The 15,745-nt window shown below is 42.0% G+C and overlaps 1 protein-coding gene across 9 annotated transcripts in view; it reads left to right on the top strand.

Annotated features, from left to right (window-relative positions):
• Window positions 1-15,745, top strand: part of CACNB2 (calcium voltage-gated channel auxiliary subunit beta 2) — a 510,382-nt gene that overhangs the window by 149,469 nt on the left and 345,168 nt on the right.

Consider the following 15,745-nt stretch of genomic DNA (forward strand, 5'->3'; position numbering starts at 1 on the left):
TGTTCTGGCATCTTGGACTGTTTTGGACACAGTTTCTAGCAGGGTACTTGTTTTTATATACTAACTGAAATAGTACTGATGTCAGAATAGCTTGCATTTGGAAAATGGAAAGGCGTCTTTTACCTTGGACAAAAGACTGGCAAGAGATGGGCAGAAGGCAGAAATCAGTGTATGTGAGTGGGATCCTCATTTGTGTAGGTTTCCTTGATACCAACTGCATTTATTTATTCACTGAACAAATACTGATTCAGCGCCCACCACATGCCAGAAGTGGATTTTGGTGCTTGGAATGCAGCAACAAATAGAGCAGGCAAAAATCCTGTAAGAGCGGGCTTACTGATGGTGTGGCAGACTGGAAATGGAGAAGCAGATGTTAGGGGTGATGAAGAAGCTGACGTCAGATGATAGAGAATAGTGGGTGGCGGAGGGGTTCTGGAAAGGCCTCGTTGAGTTGACCTTTGAAAGGAAACACAGATTTTATATATATATAAAATATATTCAATTATACATATTTGAAAAAATGCCTATGACATGGAAGTTCTCTTTGGAAATAAAGGAATCATATTCTATAACCATAGATTCGATCAAAATTAGTCAAAAAAACCTTGTTTTTTAAATAATGCATTGTGCTTTGCTAATAGGGATTTAATTGTCAATAAATGTAAGGGATCTTCAAAAAGTGCATGGAAAATGCATATTATGACACAACTATGCATGAATTTAAAGTTTTATTTGCACCCAAAATAAACTTGATCTTTGCATTCTACTTTCCATGCATTTTTTAATATGTATTTAAAAATGCATATTTTTATCACCGTAAATGCCCAGTTAAATGGAAATAAACGAGAACAAATCTGAAAAAGGCTATCCTGCTGACACTGACATTGACATTTTTGGAATTTGAAGTGTATTTCAAATTTTGCTAAGGTGGGTTAGAATATGGTATTCCATATTGAATTTCGTATACTTAGTTCAATGGCTGGAAATAACAAGAAATAGATCACATTACAGCATTTTAAAAAATTACTGTGTTGATGGATAGACCAATGGAACAGAATAGAAACACCAGAAATCAATCCAAACATCTACAGCCAACTTATATTTGATCAAGGATCTAAAACCAATTCCTGGAGCAAGGACAGTCTATTCAATAAATGGTGCTGGGAAAACTGGATTTCCACATGCAGAAGCACCTTACACAAAAATCTACTCAACATGGATTAAAGATCTAAATCTATGACCTGACACCATCAAATTATTAGAGAACATTGGAGAAACCCTGCAAGCTATAGGCACAAGCAAAGACTTCTTGGAAAAGACCCCAGAGGCACAGTCAGTCAAAGCCAAAATTAACAATAGGGATTACACCAAATTGAGAAATTTCTGTGCTATAAAAGAAACAGGAAAGTGAAGAGACAACCAACAGAATGGGAAAAAGTATTGGCAAATTATGCAACCAATAAAGGATTAATAACCAGAATCTACAAAGAGGTCAAGAAACTCCACAACAACAAAACAACCCACTTAAGAGATGGGCCAAGGACCTCAGTAGACATTTTTCAAAAGAGGAAATCCAAATGGCCAACAGACACATGAAAAAATGTTCAAGATCACTAGCCATCAGGGAAATGCAAATAACCTCACCCTAGTTAGAATGGCTCACATACAGAAATCTACAACAACAGATGCTGGGGAGGATGTGAGGAAAAAGGAACACTAGTCCACTGTTGGTGGGAATGTAAACTGGTAAAGCCACTATGGAAGTCAGTTTGGAAATTACTCAGAAACCTAAATATAGCCCCACCATACAACCCAGCCATCCCACTCCTTGGAATTTACCCAAAGGAAATTAAATTGGCAAACAAAAAAGCTATCTGCACATCAATGTTTATTGCAGCTCAATTCACAATAGCTAAGACCTGGAATCAACCTAAATGCCCATCAACAGAAGACTGGATAAAGAAATTATAGGATATGTACTCTATAGAATACTATACAGCAGTAGAAAAAAATGAAATCTGGTCATTTGCAACAAAATGGAGGAATCTGGAAAACATCATGCTGAGTGAAAAAAGCCAGACCCAAAGGGACAAATATCATATGTTCTCCCTGATTGGTGACAACTAACTGAGCGCTTAAAAGGAAACCTGTTGAAGTGAAATGGACACTATGAGAAACAATGATTGATCAGCCCTTGTTCTGTCAAGGCACGGCTTACTATTTTATTCCTTTTAGTGTTTTTTTTTTTTTTTTATTCTACTTAATACCATTGGTTGAACCCTTTAATTAACATACAATTATTCTTAGTCATTTAAATTTAACTGAAAAATGATCCCTGTTAAATATAAGAGTGGGAATAAGAGAGGGAGGAGATGTACATTATGGCACATGCTCGCTCGGACTTACCCCTAATGGTGGAGCTAGAAACTTACCAGGGGATTCCAATTCAATCCCATCAAAGTGGCATGTACCAATGCACTCTTACTTGTTAAAGTGATCAGTTTAAGTTCATAATTGATCAAAAAGATGGGATTAAGTGTCAAAAGGATTACATAATAAGACCAGTATCTGCAGATAATTGATAGAATAAAAAAGGAAGAGAATGATCCTACATGGGAAGCGGGATACACTGCAGACTCATAGAATGGCAAAAGCCCTGAACAGCACTCTGGCCTCAGAATCAGCCCTTAAGGCATTCGGATCTGGCTGAAGAGCCCATGAAAGTTTTCCAGGCATAGAAAGCCAAGACATTGTGGCAAAAAAAAAAGAAGATAAGACTTAAATAAAAGATCTCTGAGTGAGATCCCAGTGGAAAGAATGGGCCATCAAAGAAGGAGGTAGGTTTCTCTTAAGGGAGGAGACAACCTCCACTTTGACTATGGCCTTGTCTAAATATGATCAGAGTTGGTGAACTCAAGAGGCTTCCATAGCCTTGGCAGCTCATGACAAGAGCCTCGGGTGATTACTTAATAAGAGTGTTTATTGTTAAATCCACAGCGGGAATCACTGTGCACTTGCCACCCATGTAGGACCTCTTCCCTTAGTGTGTTGTACTATGATAATTAATGATGAAACTACTACTCAAACAGTGCTCTATACTTTGTGTGTCTTTGTGGGTGCAGTCTGTTGAAATCTTGACTTAGTATATACTAAGTTGATCTTCTGTATATAAAGATAATTGAAAATGAATCATGATGAAGAATGGGATGGGAGAGGGAGTAGGAGATTGTATGGTTTGCAGGAGGGAGGGTGGTTATGGGGGGAAAAGCTGCTATAATTCAAAAATTGTACTTTGGAAATTTATATTTATTAAATAAAAGTTAAAAAAGAAATTACTGTTAATAAGAAAAACAAGCTCTTTATAAGGAGACAGTTTCTAATTTGAGACATAGAGGGAGTGGGAGATGGTATGGTTGAGGGTGAGAGGGAGGTTATGGGGGAAAGCTGCTATAATTCAAAAGTTGTACTTTGGAAATTTATATTTATTAAATGAAAGTTGAAAAGGAAAAGAAATTACTGTTAAGAGAAACAAGCTCTTTATAGGGAGACAATTTCTAATTTGAGACATAGAGGGTTTCTATACTTTTAAAAAATCTGATAAAGTGAAATTGTAGAGGAGGCATTTCACTGTATTATACAGTATGGTTCTAAGAGACAAAACAGCCTTCAGGGTTTTTTTAATCTAATAAAATGAATTATCTTTGTTTAAAGCTTTTCCTCTAGTACATTCAGTTACTTAACATTGTGCATCATTTTTTAAGAGTGTTTTGATATGACACGCTCAGAGTCAAATGACTTTATAAAGACTGAGCAGTGCTTTTGTTACGGATTCAAAATGGTCTAATCTCTGGCTTTTAAAATGTTTCTACCTTTTTAGGAAAATCCAGATTGAATTGTAGAGTAACCTTAAATAAAGGACTTGGAGTGGTGATCGTAGCTGATAGGCTGGGATGAGAAGTGGTAGGGAGGTTTCCTCAGCTCCTGAAATTGTCACTTCTCCATAAGGTGGAGAGCAGATGCTGCTCTGACAACTGTATACCAAGTTCTGTATTTGTTTGGTAACAACAGCAGCAAATATGACACCAATATTCCATTTATTTCCTTTATTCTTTCTAGAGCTTCATTTTTATCAAACTTTGAAACTTGCAAGTCATTTTATCTGTGTATTTCTAATAATTACATTTACCATGCAAGTAGTATATGCTTATTTCGGAAAATTTTGGAACTATAGCTAAGTATAAGGTGATAAATACTTAATCTCATTACTGAATCATTTCCCTATGATGTAGGAAAAGAATACTTCAAGGAAAAAAATAGTTCATTTTTTTCTAATGATGGAGATAATGTGCACATAGTATAGGGAAAAAAACAACATAGAATGAGGTCACCACTGTTAAAGATTTGGGGCTATTTCTACTGTATGTGTCTCTTTCAGATTATAAATTTGAAGTCAAGTGAATATCAGGATAGATGCTTGGAAAACATGTTAGAAGAAATACATGTTAGAAGATTGTTAATTCTAGAAGAATTGTCCAATTCTTCCCTTTGTTAAAATGTTAGGCTTTTATATTTTGACAGTATTCTGATATCTTCATACTGAGAAATTTTATGATTTCATTCCTGGCTTTGAGGGCCATATTTAATTTATTTAAATGAGTAATTCATATTCATTGAAGAGAAATGTACAAATATTACAAAAAGGGCTAAACATACCCTACATAGTCTCTTATTTTAAGGGTTTTCAAAAACTTCATAGAAAATGTGTTTAATGAAAAAAGTATTCATGGGTTTTAATATTTCTTTGCTGGAGCCAGCTCTGTGGAAGACCTGGAAGAAGCTCCTGGTTCTGGATCAGCTCAGCTCTGGCCGTTATGGTCATCTGGGGAGTGAACCAGCGTAACGGAAGACGTCTTTCTCTCTGGCTCTGCCTCTCTCTGTAACTCTTTCAAATAAATAAATCTTTAAAAAAATTTCTTTGCTCTAAAATAAGCTTATCTTTAATTCTGACGAGATTTTTGAAGTACCCTTATACTATTCTATATCCTTGGCAACTTTTTGGATGCAGTACTTATATTGTGAATGCATGTGTGTGTATTTTTTATACAAAATGATTTCACATTATTTTGCATTTTTCGTTAGCTTATTTTCCTCATTAAGTTGAATATTGTGAAGCCTTTCCATTTTGCTCTATAACTTTTAGTATTTTAATGTCAGAATGAAGTTTGATTTTATATTAGTATCATTTAAATAATTTTATGGTAAAAATTTTATTTTGTATTTTCCATTATGAAAAGCAGCACAGTGGTGAACATTGGTGTCTGATTAATGCCTGAGGACCTATTTTCAGAAGTTTGGAGTGTTTAGCATTAAGAGTAATTTAAAGCTTGTGTTGCGGATTGCCAACGCGTCTTCCTGGATTGGTGGGTCATCTGAAATTCCACCTCTTGATCCATCACGTGTCGATCAACCCTGGGTGTTGTTGTAAATTATCTATCTACAGAGTACAGAAAAGTGAATAAAAAAAAGCTTTCACTGGCTTCCCTGCATCCTGCCCCTCTTGAGCACATACTTTTAGACAGTTTTTTTTTTTTTAATTTTATTTATTTGACAGATGGAGTTAGTGAGAAAGACAGAGAGAAAGGTCTTCCTTCCATTGATTCACCCCCCAAATGGCCGCTACGGCCCGAACTACACCGATCCAAAGCCAGGAGCCAGGTGCCTCCTCCTGGTCTCTCATGTGGGTGCAGGGACCCAGGCACCTGGGCCATTCTCCACTGCCTTCCCGGGCCACAGCAGAGAGCTGGACTGGATGAGGAGCAACCGAGACTAGAACCCGGCGCCCATATGGGATGCTGGCACCGCAGGTGGAGGATTAACCAAGTGCGCCAAGGCGCCGGCCCCAGCAGTTCAGTTTACGAGTGTATGTGGAACACCTGTAAGCACATGGTGTTAAACCCTGGCACTTGGATGTTGAGCCCAAGTCATACAGGAAACAGGATGCAGAAACCTCAGATTTTGATAGTAGAGAATGGGCAGAGAAGTTTGGAAATCTGGGACATGTCCATATTTCCTTCTGCGCCTTCTGTTCGTGGCACTCAGAGATTCATTCTTGTAATGTGTTCCCATCAGATAGAGCAGACAGACTATCCGCTTTCTGAATTTTGTTCTCTATACATTTAATAGTCCTTATTTGAGTTCTGGGATATTCTATGATTTCAAAAAAATTTTTAGTTAAATAATGAGTAAAAACTTTGAATTTACAAAATGTAATTGTTGCTGATATTTAAGGAATATAGAATTCTGCAGGTAGAGGAGCTTTATGATGTCTCGTCCCATGGTTCTTGTGTTTGAATCTGAGACATAGAAAGGTAAAATGGCTCACGTTAGGCAAGAGTAATCGCAGAGTCCCAGGAGAAGGGTATGTGTTGGTCTAGTGCCTTCTCTTTTCTTCTGGTTGCACTTGCAAACCTGCGAGGGAGAGCATTAACTTCTGCCCTTCTGTCATAGAGATGTGCCTAAATGTGGAAAGTCTTTAGGTCAGCATGACCAAGCAACCTGAAAAAGGCCCTTTGCTGAAGGTGGCGTTGAGACTGGTGACTGGCATATGAAGGAAACCTACATGGAACTACTTTTCATTGGGCTTCATCACATTTTAGACAGGCTACTCTGTTTTCCCGTTCCTACTACTTAGTTTTTCTAAGGATTGCATTTTTATGTGTACATAATTCCTGGAGGTCAGTTGATTTTTCTCTACATTTTCCAGCTCCTAACGTGGTCCTCCTGAATTGCATCTGTGAAGATGATGATGTTTGTTAATGGTTTTGACTCACTGCCTTGGAGAGGTCTGTGGTTGGAGGAGAGCCATCCTTTGGTGAATAGGGTTTCATCTGTGTTCATTGAAGAAGGTTTTTCTGGGGGTTAGCGTTGTGGTGTAGCAGGTTAAGTCTCCACCTGTTATGCCATGCCAGTTCAAGACCCAGCTGCACCCCTTCTAATCCAGCTCTCTGCTAATGTGCTTGGGAAAGCAGCAGAAGATGGCCTAAGTCATTGGGCCCCTGCACCCAGGTGGGAGACATGGAAGAAGCTTCGGGCTCCTGACTTCAGCCTGGCTCAGCCCCTGACTGTTCTAGCCATTTGGAGAGTGAACCAGCTGATTGAGCATCTCCCTCCCTCCCTCCCTCCCTCTCTGCCTTTAAAATAAATAAAATAAAAATAATAAATAAAAAATATCTCTAACTCTGCCTTTCACATAAATAGTGAATTACAAAAGAAGGCTTTTTGGTATGTGACATACAGTCATGATTCTCATGAGTTTTGAACCTATGGCCTTATACCATTGGGCTCTGATTTCTTCCCAGCCAATGTGTTTATGAAATGGGGCTGTGGTTGATGTCACAGGTTGGGTTCCCTGGGAAGCAGACTCAGACTGTAGCAGGCAGGCTGTGTATTAGGGAGTGCACTTGGAAGCCTTGGGGGTGGGAAGGGAGAGGAGCTGCAGTGCAGGACTGACAGCAGGCTCGGTAACCACCTGGGGGTCTCTGGAGCTAACAGTCTGGCAGAGCTGTCTCAGGTGGGATAGAAATGACCTCAGCCTCATGGATGTGTCATCAGCTGACGCTATGGGCTGAATGGATGTGTCCCCTCAAATTCCGTGTTGAAACCCTAATCCCCGAGGTGATGGTATCTGGGAGCTAGTTAGGCCATGAGGCTCCCATCCCATCCTGATGATGGGATTAGTGCCTTTTAAGGGAGAGACAAGAAAGCCTGTGTGTCTCTCCCAGACACGTGAGGATACAGTGAGAGGTTGCTCCTCTGAGAACCTCACCAGAAATCAGATCCTCCAGTGCCTTGATCTTGTACTTCGCAGCCTCCACAACTGTGAGAGAAATGCTTGTTGTGTAAGCCACTCAGTCTGTGGAGTTCTGTGCTAGCACCTGACTAAATTCCTAGGTTGTCCCCAAAATGACTAAGAAAGGACGTGGGTTTATTGCAGGTGTTCTCACTGCAGAGACGGCAAGTTCTTCCTTGAAGGGTGATACCAGTAACGCATGGCACGGGCCCTGTAGTATCAGTGACCTTTGGATAGTTTTTCTTGTCACCTGTACATATGAAGAAAGGACACTTTGCCCTGAGCAGGTCTGGAGAGAATGATCTTGATCTCATTGGTTAAGCTAAGAAATTGACGTTTGTTGACCAAGAGAAGAATGCCTCTGTAATGTGCACAAATGCAAAACAAAAAGTGATAGAAGGAACTGCATTCTAATAATGTGTCCAGGATTGATAGGGCTATGGCTATGGGCTATGTCATTTTTTTTTTTTTTTTTGACAGGCAGAGTTAGAGAAAGGTCTTTCTTTTCTGTTGGTTCACCCCCCAAATGGCCGCTATGGCCGGCGCACTGTGGCTGGCGTGCTGATCCAAAGCCAGGAGCCAGGTGCCTCCTCCTGGTCTCCCATGCGGGTGCAGGGCCCAAGGACCTGGGCCATCCTCCACTGCCTTCCTGGGCCACAGCAGAGAGCTGGACTGGAAGAGGAGCAACCAAAACAGAATCCGGCACCCCAACTGAGACTAGAACCCAGGGTGCCGGCACCGCAGGCAGAGGATTAGCCAAGTGAGCCACGGCACCGGGCTAAGTCATTTCTTGCTGGAATTTATAGCATTTTTCCCCTTTGTGGGGGAAAGCTGACTTTAGTTCCCTCTTACTGGGGGTTGAAAGCCTTCAGCACCAGACATCCCTCTTCATGTGGGATTTGGGGCCAGTGGCCATAGAGAAAAAAGTCTCCTGGTTCAGACTGGTCCATCATGGCTTGTCCACTGTGCCTGGTTTTGTAGATTGTGCCTGTTCATTCCTACACAGGGCATCTGGTGAAGACTGAATGAGTGGGTCTTAACATTTGGCCAGTGTTTGTGGATGGGGCTGTGTCATTCTTGAAGAGGTGTAGCTTTCTAAGCAGTTTGCTTAGAGAATGTCAATTCTGCTCATTTATATAAAGCCATCACACATACGCATATACATATATCCTAGCAATATTCAGAAACCCTGGTAGAAGACCTTTTTAAGTGAGAGTGTGTGCATGAATGAAGGGTGCTTACAAGTGTTTGTTTTAAAGTTCTAATAAAACTCAGACAAGCACTGAAGATGTCGTATTTCATGAACAGAGAAGCAGTGGGCTGACTTCAGAACTCCAAGAGCTCCTTGAGGGTCCCAGCCTTCTGCATCCTCTGAAAACTTGTACAGTCATAAGTTCTCAATACATACTTCTCAGGAGTACTGTCTGAGATTATGCCCCGTGATCTGGGACATATTAATAGAGGTTTTTCTTGGATACAAAAGGTCCAAGAATATGAAATATTGTGGCACAGGGCAGCCTCTGATCCTCAGATATTCCTTTCAGGAACTGTTTCAATAGGAAGGGGCCCAGTCACCCACCTGCCATGTGTTCTCCGTCTGCCCCTGTAAGTGACACTTCTGTTGAGAAAGGGCACATAACCCAGACTTGGGGGAATGGTCATGGAACACTGCCCAAAGGGGCAGTGTGTTAGGGAAATGGAATTTATTCAGGCTAATGATTTTTAAAGGTGGTAGCAGTGTGAGTAGGGGAATGGGAGAGGTGCTAAGGTGTGTCAGCATGGAGTGTTCCAGAAATGGAAAATTAGATATTGATAAGAGGAACAGCAAAGAGGAGCTGCATCTGTGGCATGAAAGGCTTTGAAGCTGTGTTGGGAGTTTGGCCTGAAGACAGTGTAAAATTGTGGAAGGGTTTTCAGCAGAGATATGTCGCCGTTAGACTTGGTTCTGAAAGCTCCAGGGTGGAAAATGAATGGGAACAGTGCCGATAGGAAGTGGGATTCCTTGGAAGGTCATAGCAAACCAGGTACTAGATGATGACAATGATATCATGAACTAAGGTGGTGAAAGTGAAAAGAGGTAGATGGATTTGAAGAATATTAGGAATTACGTCTAGCACAGGGTAACTAGGTGTTTACAGAGTTCTTTCATAATTCTTTTCTCCTTTGACATATTAACCCTGTAGAAAACTAGAATGGGCATTTTTGTCTGTAATCCTGATGAAGAAAGATTCAGAGAAGCTCAGTATTGTACAATGGCACACAGCTAGGGGAAGGAACTAGAACTTGAGAGCAGTTGCACCTGTTGAATTGCTTTGTTCATTACCTTCTAGTTTCAGGGATTACTTATGGATGGGAGGCAGAAGGGACAACACCATCCCCTAATTTACTATCTTTTGGTCTACTGAGATAAAAAGGAATAGAAGATGCTCGTATATAAATGTGAGTTATAAGTGATCCCAGTAGACTTGAGGCAGGGATCTAGGGTGGTGAATACGTGTGTCCTAGAACAGCCATCTCCTCCATCTCTGATCTCCAGTGCACACAGAGACAAAGAACAAGGCCAGGCAAAGGCTTGTTCCGTTACTTCGTTGGACTTTAGACAAAGTCCCAGTAGGTTTTATCACTTGACTTTATTTTTGGGTGAGTAGGTGGGTGGTCTATACCAGGTGAGCCTTGCTGGCTGGTGGCCTCCCTCCCATCCTCAGTTGTACAATATGTAACTTTTTGTGTTTGGCTTATTTGATTTATCATGAGTTTTTCAGGGTCATCTGCATTGTAGCATTATTACTCTCTATGGCTGAATAATATTCCAGAATATGGATGTATCATAAATGGTTTATCCTTCCATCCACTGACCCACACTGTCTCTATTTTAGGGGCTGCTGTGAGTAGTGCTGCTGTGAACATACATATATGTGTAGTTGTTTGAGTTCCTGTTTTTAATTCTTTCAGGTGTATAAATCTAGTAGTAGACTAATGGGATCATACAGTAATTCTGTGTGTAACTTCTTGAACTGTCGGGCTTTTTTTTTTTTTTTTTTACAGTGGATGAGTCACATATTTATCACAAGTAAACAATTTCTCCACATCACAGCTATTATGGGAGAGGAAAAAAAAGCCCCAACTGGGCTTTTCTAGTATCCAAGGTGGATACTAGAAGGGCCGCTAAGAGTTCCTTGTTTTAGAACTCCAGGCTTTTAGTTCCGTGGCTTGGCCTCATGGTCTTCCCACTTGTCATGGTCAGTTGCTGGTGTCACCTCAGAGGGGCTCACTACAGTCCTTTCTCCTTGAAAGCAAAGTGAGTTGGCAAGCTATGAAGGAGGGTTTCTAGAAAGGAAGCCAGAGCTTTCTGGATAAGCTGATAAAGTCTGGGACTCAACATTTCTTTATCTAGTAAGTGTTGGCACACATGGATTCCGCACCCCTCTCCTGGTACTCAATGAAATATCCATGACCCAACCAAAGGATCATTCCGGCTCTTGGGAGCTCTTTCTGCAGAGGGTGAGAGGCATTGAACCGTAGCGGCAGTCAATAAATTCTATATTATATTAGGGGCTGGTAGGTACTACAGAAGAAAGGAACCAGAGTAATGTCAGAAGATTCTGGAGTATTGGGGTGGAGACAGCTTGTACGTAGCAGAGGGCAGACCTTGTGAGAAGCTGGAGCCTGAGCAGACTTTGCAGGAAGGGCTTTTTAGTGTCGAAGCTTCTTCATGGAGTCAGGGCCCTGGGCAGCAGGGCAGCCGCTGTGGTACCCTAGTGTCCCCTCAGGCCTTGCTCTTTCAGGCTTTCATTTCTGAGTCATTTTTTGATGTTCACCAGTCTCCTTCACTTTGCTCAGGATCCATAGAGGTCTTTCTGGCTCTGACTGACTTACTGGCATTGGTGCAAATCAGGCTCCCTAGGGCCTTGGGCATCTCTGCTCCCCAACCCCTCAGCCTCATCGAGGAAGCCACCTGCCAGTGAACAGAATCTTCCAATTTGGCTGATGCTGAGACTCAGAGTGGTGAAGGCCTCAGGGCACAGCTCAGGTTGCCAGAAGTGTCCCTCCTCCCCCTTTTGGAAGGGGCTTCTGAAAGATTCTGGATATCCTTACAGCTTAGAACATCTGTATTTCTCAGATGCCCTCTGTGCTCCTTGGGTTGTGAGGCACCCAACAAAGGCCTTTTGTTCCTCTCTCTAATTTCCTCCTTGCACGGCCCTGTTCATTTCCTGTTCATTTAGGGGCGGGAGACCACAGGTGAGGCATGTGCACCTTGGGGGGGGGGAGGCAGTGGGGTTCTGTGTCTTCCCTTAGAAGATGTCCACGTGAAAGAAGAATCGGAGTTGTTGTGACTCGGAGGCACCATCCAGATTCAGCTTTACCTTTGCAGGCCTTTTATAGTTCTGTGCTGAAGTCTGTGTGTTAGGAAATAAATGTGCTGTGATCATCAGCACAGTCAGGTCAAGTAGAGTACAGTTTAGACGTGAGGTCCATTCACTTGACTCTGATACTCATTCTCAGCTTGTCAGGAGATGCATCTTAGAAGTGAAAGCTGCTTCCCTGGGGGCAGCTGGCTCATGGTTGAGACTGCTTGGGGCTCCTACATCCTGTGTTGGAGTCCCTGGCTTTGAGTCCTGGCTTCACTCATGGTTCCGGCTTCTTGCTACCCTAGGAGGTAGTAGGTGATGGCTCAAGTACTTGGGTCCCTGCCATCCATATAGGAGACTGGATGGAGTTCTTGGCTCCTGGCTCTGCCTTGCCTGCCCTGGCTGTTGCAGGCAATTGAAGAGTAAATCAGTAGATGGGATCTCTCTCTCCTCTCTTTCTGTTTTCCCTCTCCCCTCCATGCCTCCCTCCCTAGCCTTCTCTATCTTTCAAATAAAAATGAGTAAATAAACATTTTTTTTTCTAATGCTTCTGGTTTTAGGCTTTTAACCGTAGATTTAGCAGTTGGGGAACTACACAGGCTAATTCTTAGTATGCACATGATCTTAAAATTTATTTTTTCTTTTGAATTTAAAAATATATGACTAAGTTTAATGAAGACACAACATGTCTTTAAATATCCAGCTATTGCGAAGAAGAGTTCAGGATCGTCTCAGGAATACTTTCACAAAATGTAATGGGGTTTGCTCTTTTTCACTTCAGTTATTTTAGGCAGTCATTAAACAGTTGATAGCCAGTTTAGTAAGTTTACATCAAACTGCATATTTTGAGGCTTTAAATGCCACGGGAGAAGTTCCAGTATAAACAGAGGAGAATAGAATCAGTGCTTCAAACGGAAGCACCCAACACCATACCTCATTCCAGCCGAGGCAGTGCTTACACGGGCGAGCCCACGAACACCAGTCAAACCGCTGCAGCCAGTAAAGAGGTTCTGGGGTGATTCATCTCTTCAGGTTAGCAAGTGGGGCTCAGGAGGCCAGATCCGCGTTCAGGTTTTGGGAGCGTCAGCTGAATTCCCTTTGTGGTGCAGTTAGACTGTGTCTTAGCCCTTGGTAAATGTCTTACAAATGCATTCTACTCATCCTGAGAGTGTGGATTATAAGCTGCTGGCTCCTGACCAGCAGGGTGCACAGCCATCCTTGGACAGGCATGCCAAGGATGTGCTGTATCCCTCTGTCAGACGCCGCCGAGGCCACTCATCCATGTCACACCTGTCTTTGGCGATAAGCTACAGAGCTCACACCTTTGTGTAGGGACGGTCTGAGATGGGTCACTTCTTGCTGGAGCTGCCGCTGCAGAGGAAAACGGGAATGAAGGTCACTGCTGCTTTCTGTGAACTTTCTATGAACTTGGATTTGTTATGAGAATCACCCTCTGGTACAGAGCACCTTGTTCTTTGTTTTGCTGATTAAATGCATCTTAATCCTAAAAAGTGACTTTTATCTTAAAAACAAGCCTTGATTCTGATTGCTTATTTCTAGCTCCTCTTACCTGTGACTAAGAACAGCAGAGATAGCACTGGTAATGGCTAAGCTGAGTCAGTTCCAGGTTTGTTTTGCATGTGCCGTACACCTGTGGACTGACTGGATCCTCAGAATGACCATAGCCAATGAAAGCTACTATTACTGTTTGCAGCCTTACTGTATAGATTGGATCTAGAGACATTAAGTAAACTGCTCAACCATGTTAGTTGCTCAGTTATAGTATTTGGACCCAGTAGGTTGCTTCAGAGTTTAACTACACTAAGCTGTTTAACAGGGGCACAGCAGAGGCAGCAGTAGTAACTAGAGAATATTTTTGAGTTTTTTATGTGCCAATCACTTACTAAAGCAAGAGTTTACTTGCATTGAATCACTGAGTGTCATTGGCGTCTACAACAAACTCGACTTCCTTCTGAAGTGGTCCCTCCTCTGCTTTGAATGTCCTGACCATGAAGGAAATGCCCTTTGTGCATTCCATTTTGTCCTAAAAATAATTTAGGGAGGTTTTGGAACAGTTGTCTTCCAGAAACCTAGGCTTCAATTACTGTCAAGTGCCCTATCTTGCTGACTTTTCCAGTAACATATCTTTTGATTTTATCACATTGTGAGTTTTTCCTGCCGTTCTTGATTTTGGTGCTCTGTTAGGCTTCTCTGACTTTCGGTGCCCTCAGCCTTCTCCTCCCTCTCTTAACCTCCCGGAGGATACTACATTATGCCCCTTAGCCAACTGGGCATTGCTCTGCTGTAACGATCGTGACAGTGGTCCATGATTTTCAGATGCAGAACTCTTTGCTGGCAAGAACAGTGTCTTGTTCGTCTTCTTGTTCTTTCAGCTCTAGCTTTGGGCCTGGCACATTGGGAACACTCAGTCAATGTTTACTGAATGAACAGATCTCTTCCTTCCCTTCCTCTCTCTGCCTCTGCTAATAACGTCCTCCAGACACACTGTTATTTCATGCCTAAGGTATATCACCTAGAATGTTTTTGCCTACAAGTAACAGAAAAGACAACTGAACCTGGCTTAAGCAATAAGGAAATTTATTGGCTGACAGAACGGAAAGTCCGGAGATAAAGCAGACCTCAATACAGAATTAAGCCAAGCAGTCCAGCGTGTTACTTCGTGATTCTGCTGGCTCTGGCCGCCGCTGTCCAACGCTGTGATGGTTACAGGAGTTCAGATCCTCAAGCTCTGCCACGGTGACCTCGAGGTGCATGTTAAAGGGTGCTTTTCCTGAAAGTTTCTAGGAAACAACCTTTGTATATTTCATTGCTTTAAATCAGGCCCATGCCTGTCCCTAATCAGTTTCTGTGGCCAGAGGGTTTCCATGTCGTGAGTAGCCTACAGCAGGGTTTATGAACCGAGCAGGTTCAGTCCTGTTAAGTCCTGGAGCATATGGCCGCTGATGGAGAAGATGGAAACCTGAATAACATTTGGGAAGGAGGGGGATGGAGTTGGGGTGGTAGCCATCAGTGTTGACCACAGCAGGCGCTGCAAAGCTTCCTGATTTGTGTGGCTGCCCCAGACACTCCCTTCCTGTAGTCTTTTCCATGTTGCCACTAGATGAATCTCTCTGAAACGTGTTATTTATGACATAGAATTAAAGAAAAATGCTAAGAGTCCCCAGCGCCTACTGGACAGTCCCGTGATATCCAAACCTCTGTTCAACACAATCCTGGTTTACTTTTTTTTTTTTTTAACTTTTATTTAATGAATATAAATTTCCAAAGTACGACTTATGGATTACAATGGCTTCCCCCCCATAACGTCCCTCCCACCCACAACCCTCCCCTTTCCCACTCCCTCTCCCCTTCCATTCACATCAAGATTCATTTTCGATTATCTTAATATACAGAAGATCAGCTTAGTATACATTAAGTAAAGATTTCAACAGTTTGCTCCCACACAGAAACATAAAGTGAAAAATGATAGATGATTTTTTAAATGATGATGAAATCAGATCAAACCTATTGTCATGTTTAATCCCAG

The sequence above is a fragment of the Oryctolagus cuniculus genome, chromosome 13 (assembly GCF_964237555.1).
Source record: "Oryctolagus cuniculus chromosome 13, mOryCun1.1, whole genome shotgun sequence".
NCBI lineage: Eukaryota > Metazoa > Chordata > Mammalia > Lagomorpha > Leporidae > Oryctolagus > Oryctolagus cuniculus.